The following is a 12,679-nucleotide window of genomic DNA, read 5'->3' on the forward strand; positions in this document are numbered from 1 at the left end:
AGCAAAAGAGCTGAAAAGATGCTTGAGCCCACCGATGAGGGTAGCTGATAAGCTAACACCCGATCCAAAAAGCAAAATGGCTGAAATCACGCCTGAGCATACCGGCTGAGAGCAAAAGAGCTGAAAACATGCTTGAGCCCACCGATAAGGGTAGCTAATAAGCTAACACCCGATCCGAAAGGCAAAATGGCTGAAATCACGCCTGAGCATACCGGCCGAGAGCAAAAGAGCTGAAAAGATGCTTGAGCCCGCCGATGAGGGTAGCTAATAAGCTAACACCCTATCCAAAAAGCAAAATGGCTGAAATCATGCCTGAGCGTACCGGCTAACAGCAAAAGAGCTAAAAAGATGCTTGAGCCCGCCGATGAGGGTAGCTAATAAGCTAACACCCGATCCAAAAAAGTAAAATGGCTAAAATTACGCCTGAGCATATCGACCGAGAGCAAAAGAGATGAAAAGATGCTTGAGCCCGCCGATGAGGGTAGCTAATAAGCTAACATCCGAACCAAAAAGCAAAATAGCTAAAAATATGCCTGAGCATACCGGCCGAGAGCAAAAGAGCTAAAAAGATACTTGAGCCCACCGATGAGGGTAGCTAATAAGCTAACACCCGAACCAAAAAGCAAAATGGCTGCAATTATGCCTGAGCATACCGGCCGAGAGCAAAAGAGCTGAAAAGATGCTTGAGCCCGCCGATGAGGGTAGCTAATAAGCTAACACTTGAACCAAAAAGCAAAATGGCTGAAACAAGCCAGTTGTCTGACTACTCGTCACAGTTTTCGACTACTTTGGCTGCGGTGACCAACTACTCGACAGCTCATGTCCAAGTACTCGCGAGCTGATGCTTAGGGGCTACAACCACTGGGGTCTCCTGAGCGCAAAATGTCAGGATCGCGCGCTGATTCTACCACGCGGCCATCAATCAAGCTAAGTCATGGTTTAATATTTTTAAAAATATCCTTTAATCATCATCTCTAGATATTATCCATATGCCTCCGCGGCTCTACTACAGTTGATTTACCTGGGTTGCTGAGGCCTTAATCCGTGAAGCCTACTCGCCGGAAAGGGAACCATTTTATGAACCACGTCATCAAATAAGGAGCTCGCCCACCGCTGGCTGCCTTACTTGGCCACTACTTTGTTGGGTGAGACACACGCCCCGCGCTGTCTTACTCGGTTGCTGCTCTACAAGTCACCAGGACGTCCGACTACTCGGCCACGGTGATCGACTACTCGGTTGGGGTGATCAACTACTCGACAGCTAAGGTCGACCTTGTTGCAGTGATTTGTAAATTCTAAGGTGGGGGTGATACGGGGTCTCCGGTGAGGGACTGCCCACCCAAAGCCTTTTGATGAATTATCTAGGTTGCCTTGCTCAGATCGGATCATGGTCGAACGAGAAGATTTTGCCTCAGCAAGATGAGCACGAATATGAGGATGCATGTGCATATTTATATGTACTTTCATTACTCAAGAGAAATAAAGGAAGAGGCATGACATACAGCAACATGCAAGAAGACATCAAGCACGCAAGCTAATTATGGAAAGTACTCGGTGACATAGCTGTGTTGACTTGCAACGGTATATGGATAGCCTACTGCAGTTCGCGGGTTACTGGAATACACCCTTGAGAATGTCTACAAGATCCTACATATCATCAGAAGAGGTTTTTAGTTCTTTGAACAACTCGGATTCAAGACCCTCCAACTTTTTGTTCCAAATAGTAAGAGGCTCAGGGGCTACACTCAGTGAGTGCAATTTTTCTTCCAAAAAGTGCACATCACTCAGAAGACTTCTTCAAGACAGGAGTTTTCAAACAACATAAGATTCAAGACCCTCCAACTTTTTATTCCAAATAGCAAGAGGCTTGGGGGCTACACTCAGTGAGTGCACTTTTTTCTTCGAAAAAGGCCTCACGATAAAAAGAACCCGGACCGATCTATATCCGAGTTCTTTTTTATAAAGAACCCGAGTATATGCTCGGGAGCCCTTCGACGAAGAATTAGAGCAATTTCAAGACAAGACCCTTCAGCTCCTTATTCCAAACAGCAAGAGGCTCGGGGGCTACACGATGGGAGTACTTTTTCTTCAAAAAAGCACACACCACTCGAAGATCCTAAGAAGCGCTACATGGTTTCACTCAAGAAAGCACTCGGGCGATGCTTGTTCCTGCTCGGCAAGACCTGGAGGAACAAAACAAGGCTTCCAGAGTTCAACCATGAAGTGCTTGGGGGCTTGTCGATGCGGGGCCCACGGGATACACCGCAAGGAAGAGAGGAGATCTAGTTTGATTAGGATTCCTCCCATGTAATCCTAGTAGTAATCCTACCCTGTAATCCTACTAGGACTCTACATTGTAAACCAACTAGGACTCTAGCCTCCTGACTATATAAAGGAGGGCAGGGCTCCTTAGATGAGGGGTCCAGCAGAATATAACACAACACAACACTCTACGATCAATCCAACGCAAAGGCTAACACTGACTGGACGTAGGGCTATTACTCGATCAAAGATCGAGGGTCTGAACTAGAATAAATCGACTATCTCTTGCATTTACCGTCGAGTTCTGCATACGCTAAAGCCCGAACATACTGCCTCGGGGACCCCCGTGGTAGGCTATCGGTGGTCAAATATCGACATATGTGCAAGAGGTCCGGTCGGCTCTAGTCGGAAGGACCGAGAGTGACAGGAACTTTGCTATGAGCTAAGTGTTCAAGCGGGTGCTTAAGGTCCGAACCTGGCGGTTCTACGGTTGAGAGCTATCGATCTAAGGAACTCTGACCCACTGGAATCGGTCTCCCTTTGTTGGAGGAAGCACACCCCCTTTTATAGATGAAGGGGACAGCTTTATAAGTGAGAGGGAAAGGGTGCGTATGCTACCGAGCCTTGTTGTCCACGTCTACCGAGCCTTGTTGCCCACATCGGCGGGTACCAGATAATGGTAGGCGCCTACAACACTATTGATGAATGTCAGATGCATACGGGAGGTCGTGCTGCCTTTTTCAGAGATGGTGACGTCAGTACCTGTAAATACTGTTCGATGCCTAGAGGCATGTGAGGGGTCTTGCTATGTTCACCCAGTACGGTAAATCCTGGCGCCCATACCGCTATTGATGCACAGAGACACGTGGAGGGCCTTACCGTATGGGACTTTTAGCGGCCCCTACAATACTGTAGAGGGAGATGTCGGCGCCTATAATACTGTTTGTGTCAGGTGGCTACAGAGTATTGTTCCGTGCAGGGTATGGTCCCTGGCACAGTGGGTTTGACTTGTGAGCCTTGCTTTGCCTTTCTCCGCACGTCTTCTGGTTCCTACCGAGCGGGCGTCCCCGGTCAGATGGCTCTAGTCGGCTCTGAGTGCGCCGATCGGAGAAGAGCGGTGAGCAGGGTTCCTACGAGCCCCGGTCGGAGGGACGCAGGGTCAGAGTCGGAAGTAGCGCTTTGGGCCAGGTCTTCTGATCGGACAGGGCGTCCGGAGGCAGCTGGAGGCCGAAGCGAGTACTCCGATCGGAGTGGTGGGCCCAAGGGGTCGACGAGCGGGCGCCGCTCCTTTTAGTCCAGACCTTCAGGTCGGCGACTGGGCCGTCCTTCTGGTCTGTTGTATTTAGACTCTAGGGCCGAGCCTTGGCGCGGAAGCCGGTCCCCGAGGGACCCCGGGTTTATGAACCCGACACATGGCTTACATCGCGGTCTTTATTTTTCTGCTGGCCCAGGCAATTGACCATTATGTTATATGTCGTTCTCATGTATCTTCTTCCAGTAGCGCAAGCAATTGATCATCTTGTTTCTGTCGTGCATTTTGATCAGTTAACACGTCGTGCTGATGGATCTTTTTTTACTCCTTTTTACCCTTCAGGCCATGGATCCTGCAAGTTCTCTAGCTCGTTGGACTCTTGACTGACTGCCTCGGAGGACAAAGATGGCAAGAAGATGGCATTCGAGTCTTGATTTTGTGTAACCTGCAGGCTAGACGATTTGGGAGGAAGAAGTGTATTTTGAACTGTTGTATAATGGCTTGTAGTCAAGCATGGCAACGGGGATCCGATACCCGATTACCGACGGGTATTTGATCTATTAGGGGACGGGGATGAAATCATATCTTTACCCGTGGACATCTAAATGGGCAAGAATCCATACCCGACGGGCATAGCGGGTACGGGAACGTTCCCTGTTTACCTGTACCCGTTACCCGTTGGGGAACCCGACTATTTGAGCTGTCATGCGAGTATTAGGCCCAAAGAAGCTCAACATAGATATTTTGGTCCAAATCTGAACAGTCATATATATAATTTGTGTGTTCTAGGAACCCTCGTTCAATTTTTCCTCACCATCTCCGCCAGCAGCACAAGCACGCCTGTCTCACGAGCGCTCGTGCCCCTCGCTTCCTCAGTTCGGTCTCTCTGCCACCTTTGCTCGTCCTCCTCGCAACCTCGCTCCTTCTCCTCGGCATCTCCGAGACTCCGACACTTATACCCGGGTGAAGAAGAAACGTCTCCGATTGCAAAGCTGCGACCCCTAGTGTCCTTGTTTATTGGGTATGCAGTACCCGTCGGGTATCTGTTACCCGACCGATACCCGACGGGTACGGGGATGGGCAATAATCTATACCCGAGACAGTTAATGGGGATGGGGACGGGATAAATTCTCCGTAGCGGGGAAGAGAACGTCCCGGCGATACCCGACGGGTATATACCCGTTGCCATCCTTACTTGTAGTGAACTGTTATGTGTAGTGAACTGCTAATGGATTAGTTTGTAATGGACTGTTAGTTGCCTGGACAAACTGTTATCAAATGCACTTGTATTGTAATTTGAATGGCTTTGGTTTGGCGCCATGAGTTCAATGGATGTGGTGTTGGCTCTATTTTTTGAATGGAGCAATCGGCAGCTGGTTAGTTGGCTGGATGGAGGTTGGTTAGTTGGCTGAACGTGATGTTGGCTGGATGGAACCGGTTACCTGGGCTCAGTTTAGTTCTGAATTTTTTTTTGCAAAATGGGCACTGTAGTGTTTTCGTTGTTATTTGGCAATTAGTATTCAATCATAGTCTAATTAGGCTTAAAAGATTCGTCTCGTGGATTTCGTCTAAACTGTGTAATTAATTTTATTTTTTATTTATATTTAATGCTTCATGCATGCGTCCAAAGATTCAATGTAACGGAGAATCTTGAAAAATTTGGCAAAACGAAGTGGAACTAAACCGGGCCTCGGCTGATTTTGCCTGTAGCAGTTGGTTTCCAGCAGCAGCCGATTTAGCCCAGCCGAACTGGCTCTTTATCAACCCTGGTCAGCAGGTCTTGTGGAACCTGTCCGGAAGAGAAGAGAATTTTGCACATCACATCCAAAACGGAATAAAGAAAATAGCACGCTGTCGCTGTCCTTGAGCTAACGCAGGCTTGACAAAGGCCATTAATCTTGCAGATATTTGGTTAAGAAGACCGCTAGGGTACCACCGGTTCCCGTACTTTTTAAAGACCTCCCCAGTCAGTCCCAGCACCGTTGGAGGAGACAGGAGAGCCCGTCACTGATTGTATGCGTGGAGCCGTGGACGAAATGGAAGAAATGAAGGCGTCCACCGCCCGCCCGACTGAAGGGCAGGGCATGACAACCACCAGTTGGTGATCCACACCCACACGGACAACACAAGACGACGACGCAGGGCAGGGCGCGTCGCTTTCCGGCGGCCGGGCGCGGCACGCAGATTTCCAAGCGCGCGATGTGCCCCGACAGCAATCGGCCCGAGCCGTCGCGGTCGGCCGCACTGTTTGGGCAAGACGCCGAGCCGAGGGAGCCCCGCGCGCGGCCACACACGCGGACACGGGGGATCGAACTCGAAGCTGCGATCGGATCCGCTCCCTGTAGCAGCCTACCGGGCGGGCGCCCATGCGACGGCGACGCCAGGGTCGCTGCCGAGAGATACAGATCAGATACATACCCATACCCCTCCTCTCCTCCGGATGTGAGGCCTTGTTTAGATGTAAAAAATTTTGCAAAATGGCTACTGTAGCGTTTTCGTTGTTATTTGGTAAATAGTGTCCGATCAAAGTCTAATTAGGCTTAAAAGATTCGTCTCGTGGATTTCGTCTAAACTGTGTAATTAGTTTTATTTTTTATTTATATTTAATGCTTCATGCATGCGTCAAAGATTCGATGTGACGGGGAATGTGAAAAATTTTGCAAAATTTTTTGCAAACTACTCTAACGTACAGTAGGTAGGTAGCGCGCGGCAAAGATGAGGTGACCCAAGGGCCAAGGGTGGGTGGCTGTGTGCCAGGCGTTTCCGGCTGCATGCCCGGCCGCCTACCAATGCGCCACTGACGCTGGGTCCCGATGGGGGCACGGTTCGAGCCTTGGAGGAGGACGATGTGGTGGTAGCGTTTCTGAGCACAGCAGGAGCAGGTCGTGTTTATGTTTGCCTTTGTTATTACAGGAGACGGACTGTCGTGTGACGCTAGTCGCTAGACCGCGACGTGATGGAGAACAGCATCACACAAAGAGAGGAGAGACGCCGGCGGCGCCGTTCGGCTGGTAAGAAAACCAGCCGGAATTTAATGTTCATGGCGGATTCACTGTTCACGCTCTCTTAAATTATTCTAAATTCATCCAAATTGTTTTAAATTCCTCCCAGCGAACAGGACCATGGCGTAGCGTGCGTGCGTGAAATGGAACATGAGGCGGCGCGTAATTCGTTCTCACGCGCGGGGGCGGGGGCGTAATACAGGAAGAGGGGAGAGAGCGAGGGTAGGAAAACATGGCAGTCATGTCGTGATCCTTCTCCAGTTGGAGGGTGCTAGCTCCAAGACTGTCACCGTCGTCGTCGTCGTCCGATTCCCATCCATAGCAATAGCAGTCTAGCAGAGGCAGAGAGAGCAGCTAGTTCGTTCGGCCGTGGTGTGGTGTGGTGTGGTCCTGCAATCCTGCATGCTATGCTCCGGTGCAGTGCCGTGCTCCCCTCCGGCCTCCACCAATCTATTGGGCCAGGCACAATAAAGGCCAACAGGAGCCGTCTGTCTCCTGCGCAGTGGGAAGCAATCCAACCGCTCATTCATGACTTGGGATCCCACTCGCCGCAGCAGCAGCAGGAGCATCTCTCTATCCCCTCTCCTGCTCCCCAAGTCACTCCACTCCCTCTCATCGCTGCAGGCTGCAGGCTGCAGCGCGTGCATGTGCTTCCATGTAGTAGGATGATTCGCGGTCGCCCGGAGTACTGTATCGTGGCAGCTCCTCCTTTCCTTCCTTAGCTACGAGTAGACAGCTGCTAACGCTAACGCCATGCATGCTTTTCTGACTCACAAATGCTATACCACACCCATGTGTTTTAGAGCAATCCAACACACGATTTTAAGGCCGTCTGATCTTCCTTAGCTCTAGCACGCCTTCGTCCAATCTGTGCCCGCGCCACCACTGTGGCCTCACCGCGCTGTGCCCGTGCCTGCCCGTGCCCGCGCCGCTGCGGCCTCGCCGCGCCCGTGCCGCCCGTGCCTGTGCCGCCGTGATTTGTTGCTTGTGATTTGTGCCAACACAGCCGCGATTTGTCTTTGTCTTTTCATAGAAAAAAAATTATTTGTTGTGATCTGAGATTTGTAATTTGTTGTTGTTTGTGATTTGTGCCGACTAGCCGCGGCCAAGGGTGGGGCGACCAACAGCCGCAGGGGCGAGTTTGTGCAGTGTGTTTGGAGGTAGAAGAAGGCTGGAGGCTGGAAGTAGAAGGAAGCTAGAGGCTGTTGAATCTTCATCGTACGGTTCAAAAAAAACTATGTGTTAAAATTATATCAAATACATAGTTATGCAATAGACAGACTCTTTCTGATTATTGTTACGCATTACCCTCCATAGGCCTAGCCTAGGCCATAGCGTCAGGGAGAATTTTTTTATTATTTTTAACGCATTTTTAAACGAATTTTAAAACTAACATTGTTTTTTTTTTCAAATCTAACACTTTTGGCCGCGTCTATTCGCACGACGCGGCGATTTAACGCTGCCGCGCCATGCATGGGGGCGCGGCGAGGCTGTCCACGTGGCAGCAACCAGGGCCTCTAACCTATGACGTGGCCGGCTCTGCCGCGCCACTGATCAGGGCACGGCGGTGACGCGCCACGCATCATGGTACAGCAGTGGCGCGCCACCGTCCAGGGCGCGATAGAGCCTAATATAGGCTCGCGGCCAAGTCCCGCCCCTCTCTCTCTGTTTCAGTTGCAGGGCACAGCAGCCGCCTTCGTGCCGCCCTGCTCCCGCCGCCGCACCTCCCAGCCCGCATCGCCGCGCCATTGCCTCCCGACTCCCCCACGGTCGGCCACCGAATTTCTCTCCCTTGGTGTTCCCCTCCATACCTTCCACGAAGCTCCTCCTTGGTCTTGTCAAGGTAATAAAGCTCCTCCTCGGCCTCCACGGTGGATCAAATGATTTGAATGAGCAGGTAGAGTATGGAGGAAAATATGAGTTCGTTAGAACGTTGGATTGAAGGATTAGGATTATGATTGCCAATGTTAAAGTTAATTGGTTTGTTAGAATTATGATTACCATGTATTTTGCTTGTTTGAGTTTGCATCTCTACTTTTATATGTGAATAAATATATGGACACACTGTTGATATACCAAATTTTATTTTTTACTGACCAAAGTATAGTTTTTATATAGTTTTCATGTTTACATCTAAGATAGAGTTTGCAACAAAGTGTATGTTATATTTTATTTGTTGTAATACAAATGGTTCTCATTGACATTAATTTGTGATGTTTTGATTTTTGTTTGTTAAATTACAACCGTTTTGTTAGATGCAAGAAATGTATTGGGAGGAGTTTTGGCGAAAACGGGTCGTCCTCGAGAATTATACCCCGACGCGTCTAGCAAAGATGCCCCCATCCCTCCTGACCTCCCTGTGCCTAACAATGACTGTGGTTTCCCGGGCGACGTATTGCTTCTACACATGCAGTCCTTTTAATGTAAGTAATTGTTTCCACTATCTTTTTCTCTTTATTTGTGTAAGTAGGCTACTAATATTTTATTAGAATCTTGTTGTGTAGGACCATGAGAGGTGCTTTTTCTTTCAGTGTATCGACGATGCAGAAAAGTTTGACCCTAGGTACCTCCTTTTCAACGATTGGTGTAGAGGGAAACATCCACGTGAGCACTTCCAGCGTTGGGTTCCACCCCCTAACCCCCCGCCAATGATGGCTAAGGAGAAGCACCTAGCCACAGTTATACTACTCGAGGAACCTCCTCTATGCGAATGCGGAGATCGAATTGTGATAAACTCTGAGACTACGTTGGAGTTTGTGTGTCCGAACAAACACGAAGTAAGTGGAAAGTGTATCTGTTTAAATATTTATCTCTATAGGTGTGCGTGTACTCATGTGTTCTCTTGTAGCGTTATGGATTTGTGAAGTGTCATTTCAATGAGTGACTCTACATTCCTAAGAATCAATGGCCGGAGCCACCAAAGGCAAAGGAAAAGAAGAAAGAAAGGTTAATTTACAAAGCACCTCGAGTCAAGTGTGAATGTGTTAAATCCAACTACGGTCTAGTCCCTTTGGAGCTTGGAATATACCATTATTGCGGCCATATGGTTGACTATGATGAGATTGATTATTTTTGTGGTAAACATGAAATCGTATTTTTGTTTCTCTTGCTAAGACATATATGATATAATTTTTCGTTTGAACGGAGCACTAGAAAATGCAGGTGGGAATGTTATGATGGTCAAGCTAAGTTCTTAGATGAACTGAAGGACAGGCAAGTAATTGCACGGAAGAGAGGATATGGACCTGACTACGTCAACCTATTCGTTAAACATCATAAAAACAAGATGCGTGGGTTTACTAGACAGCGCGGTATTAGTAACCCGATCGATGTTGGGCTTGATAAATGAAGATTGGAGAGACGGAGGACGTTAGAGGAGGAGAGGGCAAGGAAGGACGCAAGGGAGGAGACAAGAGTACAGATACAAGTCTTGAACGAGTATGTTGTTGCATTATGTGCCAGTGAGTGCTTGAAAGTCTTTTTTTCGTTGCCTGATTTTAAATGTAATATAATCGTGTTGCTAACTGATTGCATTTTATACATGAAGTGGTTGGATGCAGCGAGGACCATGCCGCAGAGGTGGCTCGTGTAAGGTACGAGGAAAAGAAGTTAGATGAGCATAGAACGCGAGCTGGTCGCACCGTTCAATCACCGATTGTGTTGTCTGATGAGGGGGACGAGGATGAGGACGACACTACAAGGTTGAGCGATCTCATCGCTCTTGCTGAGGTGGGCTTGCAGGCGGAGGAGGCAGAGGATGACACTGGCAGACTGAGCGAGCTCATCGCTCTAGCAGAGGCGGGCTTACAGGCGGAGGAGACTGAGGACGACACTGGCAGACTGAGCGAGCTCATCGCTCTAGCAGACTGTGTCAGGACGTCTAGCGTGTCCGAGTTCTGCATGTACCGACGCTTCGGGTTCCCTCTAACTACCTCCGCTTCTTGCCAGATGTACAGAGCAATCGGTCCTACGTCCACGTGATTCCATGCCTGCATTAAATAGGATAGTCAGTCACAAGTGCGGCATCAAGTTTGAGGAAAATAAAAAATCGATGCACTTACAGGTAAACCGTGAACAACAGGTCTCTCAACTGGCCGTCGCTTCCAACACCAAACCTATAGCATGTGGGAACAACCTCCTAGGTTGGCACCTCCTGTATTAGGCTCTGCCGCGCCCTGAACGGTGGCGCGCCACTACCGTGCCATGATGTGTGGCGCGTCACCGTCGCGCCCTGATCGGTGGCGCGGCAAAGCCGGCCACGTCACCGGTCAGAGGCCCTGATCGCTGTCATGTGGGCAGCCTCGCCGCGCCCCCATGCATGGCGCGGCAGCGTTAAATCGCCGTGCCGTGCGAATAGGCACGGCCAAAAATGTTAGATTAAAAAAAATAAACACGATTAGTTTTAAAATTAATTTAAAAATGTGTTAAAAATAAAAAAAATCGCCAGGGAAGGGAAAACTACCCCAGCTCTCAGATTACTGTTACCTACTACAGTAGCTAGCAATAATATCGATCGAGGTCGTACACGACAAGTTACAAGGCTTGATACAGTCACGCTGATTTATTACCGCTCTAGTGTACTACTACTCAACAAGGAATTCATACGCATGGTGACACATGTAAGTAAAAATCTTCATGTACGTCTTTTGCACGTCATTAGGAATTAGCAAATGATTGAACATGGATCGAGGTGAACACATATGCCGTCAAAGAACGAATACAATTCTAGCACAATGTCACGTTTTAGAATCTTAAGTTTGACTAATTATAGATAAAAAAAGTATTAATATTTATGATATCAAATAAATACCATTAGGTTAATTATGAAATGTATTTTTATAATAAATTAATTTAGAATCATAAATGTAAATAGTATTCACTGAAAACTTGGTCAAACGTGGACTACTTTTGCCAGCACGTAACCTGTAGATGCATTCTTTCCTTGGACAGAGGGAGTATCCTTTACGGTGGCGGATCTAGGAAAATAAACTAGGGGGAACGTATCTCATAATCTTTCATCCATAGCCTCTCCTTCCAAGCCTGAATAGATACAAATTTGTAGGAGGGGTTCCATGGTTTGAGCAGCAGTAGGTGTGGGGGGTGGGGGGGGGGGGGGGGGGGGACTCTGGTGCTGGATTCACCCTTTGATTGTGAGAGTTACATGAGTATATATAGATCGAAGAAAATATCTGGTCATTTTGCAATGTAATGGTGTCAGCTGTGAGCGCATTTGGATGCTGATATATACCAGAACCAGAGGGAGATCTAGTGCCTACGTATATCTAAACAAGAAGAGACTAGGCCCTTCATTACTTCTGATCTCTCAAGCAAAGAGGACGGCAAGTTAAAGGGGTGTTTGGTTCCTACAGGAAAATTTTAGTCCCTGTCCCATCGGATGTTTAGACACATGTATGAAGTATTAAATATAGACGAAAAAAATAACTAATTACACAGATTGTGGCTAATTTACGAGACGAATTTTTTAAGCCTAATTAGTCCATGATTCGACAATGTGGTGCTACAGTAAATATGTGCTAATGACGGATTAATTAGGCTTAATAAATTCATCTCGTAAATTAGTCTCCATCTATGTAATTAGTTTTATAATTAACTCATATTTAGTTCTCATAAATAGCATCTGAATGTCCGATGTGACATGGACTAAAATTTAGTCCATGGAAACAAACACCCCTAACTAGCTAATAATGCGAGGCTGCTGCTTTAAATTGGCTAGCTAGTGCACTGTTCTAAATGTTGCCCACGGTTTTGAACCGGCCGGCACCAACCGTGGAGTACGTACGTACGGGCACATATATAAATATCTCTCCATTTCGTGCAAGCTGCTTTTAGTATTGATTTGCATTGTTCACTATCTAGAAGTTGTTCATTCAGTACCCCCGGGCCTTACTTTTCGTATGTATGACTGCGCTAGCTAGTTAATTCTGGCTGTTAAGGTTCCGTTTGCGTGCCTTTAAATCTGATTTGATTTAGCTTCTTTTTTATTCAAAATAGTATTTTCTTTTTATAAATTTCTTTAGATTCATCTAGATTCCTTCAAACGAACGAGGCCTAAGTTGCTTGTCGCATTGCTTGCGGGCATTGGCCAACCCATGATAGATACTCACAATCATCATTTGGTCGGCAACAATGAAACCGATGGTCT

General features: G+C 47.8%; 1 long non-coding RNA gene across 1 annotated transcript; it reads right to left on the minus strand.

Annotated features, from left to right (window-relative positions):
• Positions 1 to 10,132: 10,132 nt before the first annotated feature.
• Positions 10,133 to 11,505, minus strand: LOC136552084 (uncharacterized). The gene is made up of 2 exons (XR_010782752.1): positions 10,578 to 11,505; positions 10,133 to 10,505 (listed from the first exon to the last, which is right to left on the minus strand). It is a non-coding gene; the product is annotated as an uncharacterized lncRNA (long non-coding RNA).
• Between the last annotated feature and the right edge of the window lie 1,174 nt (positions 11,506 to 12,679).

Source organism: Miscanthus floridulus, chromosome 4 (genome assembly GCF_019320115.1).
Source record: "Miscanthus floridulus cultivar M001 chromosome 4, ASM1932011v1, whole genome shotgun sequence".
Classification (NCBI taxonomy): Eukaryota; Viridiplantae; Streptophyta; class Magnoliopsida; order Poales; family Poaceae; genus Miscanthus; species Miscanthus floridulus.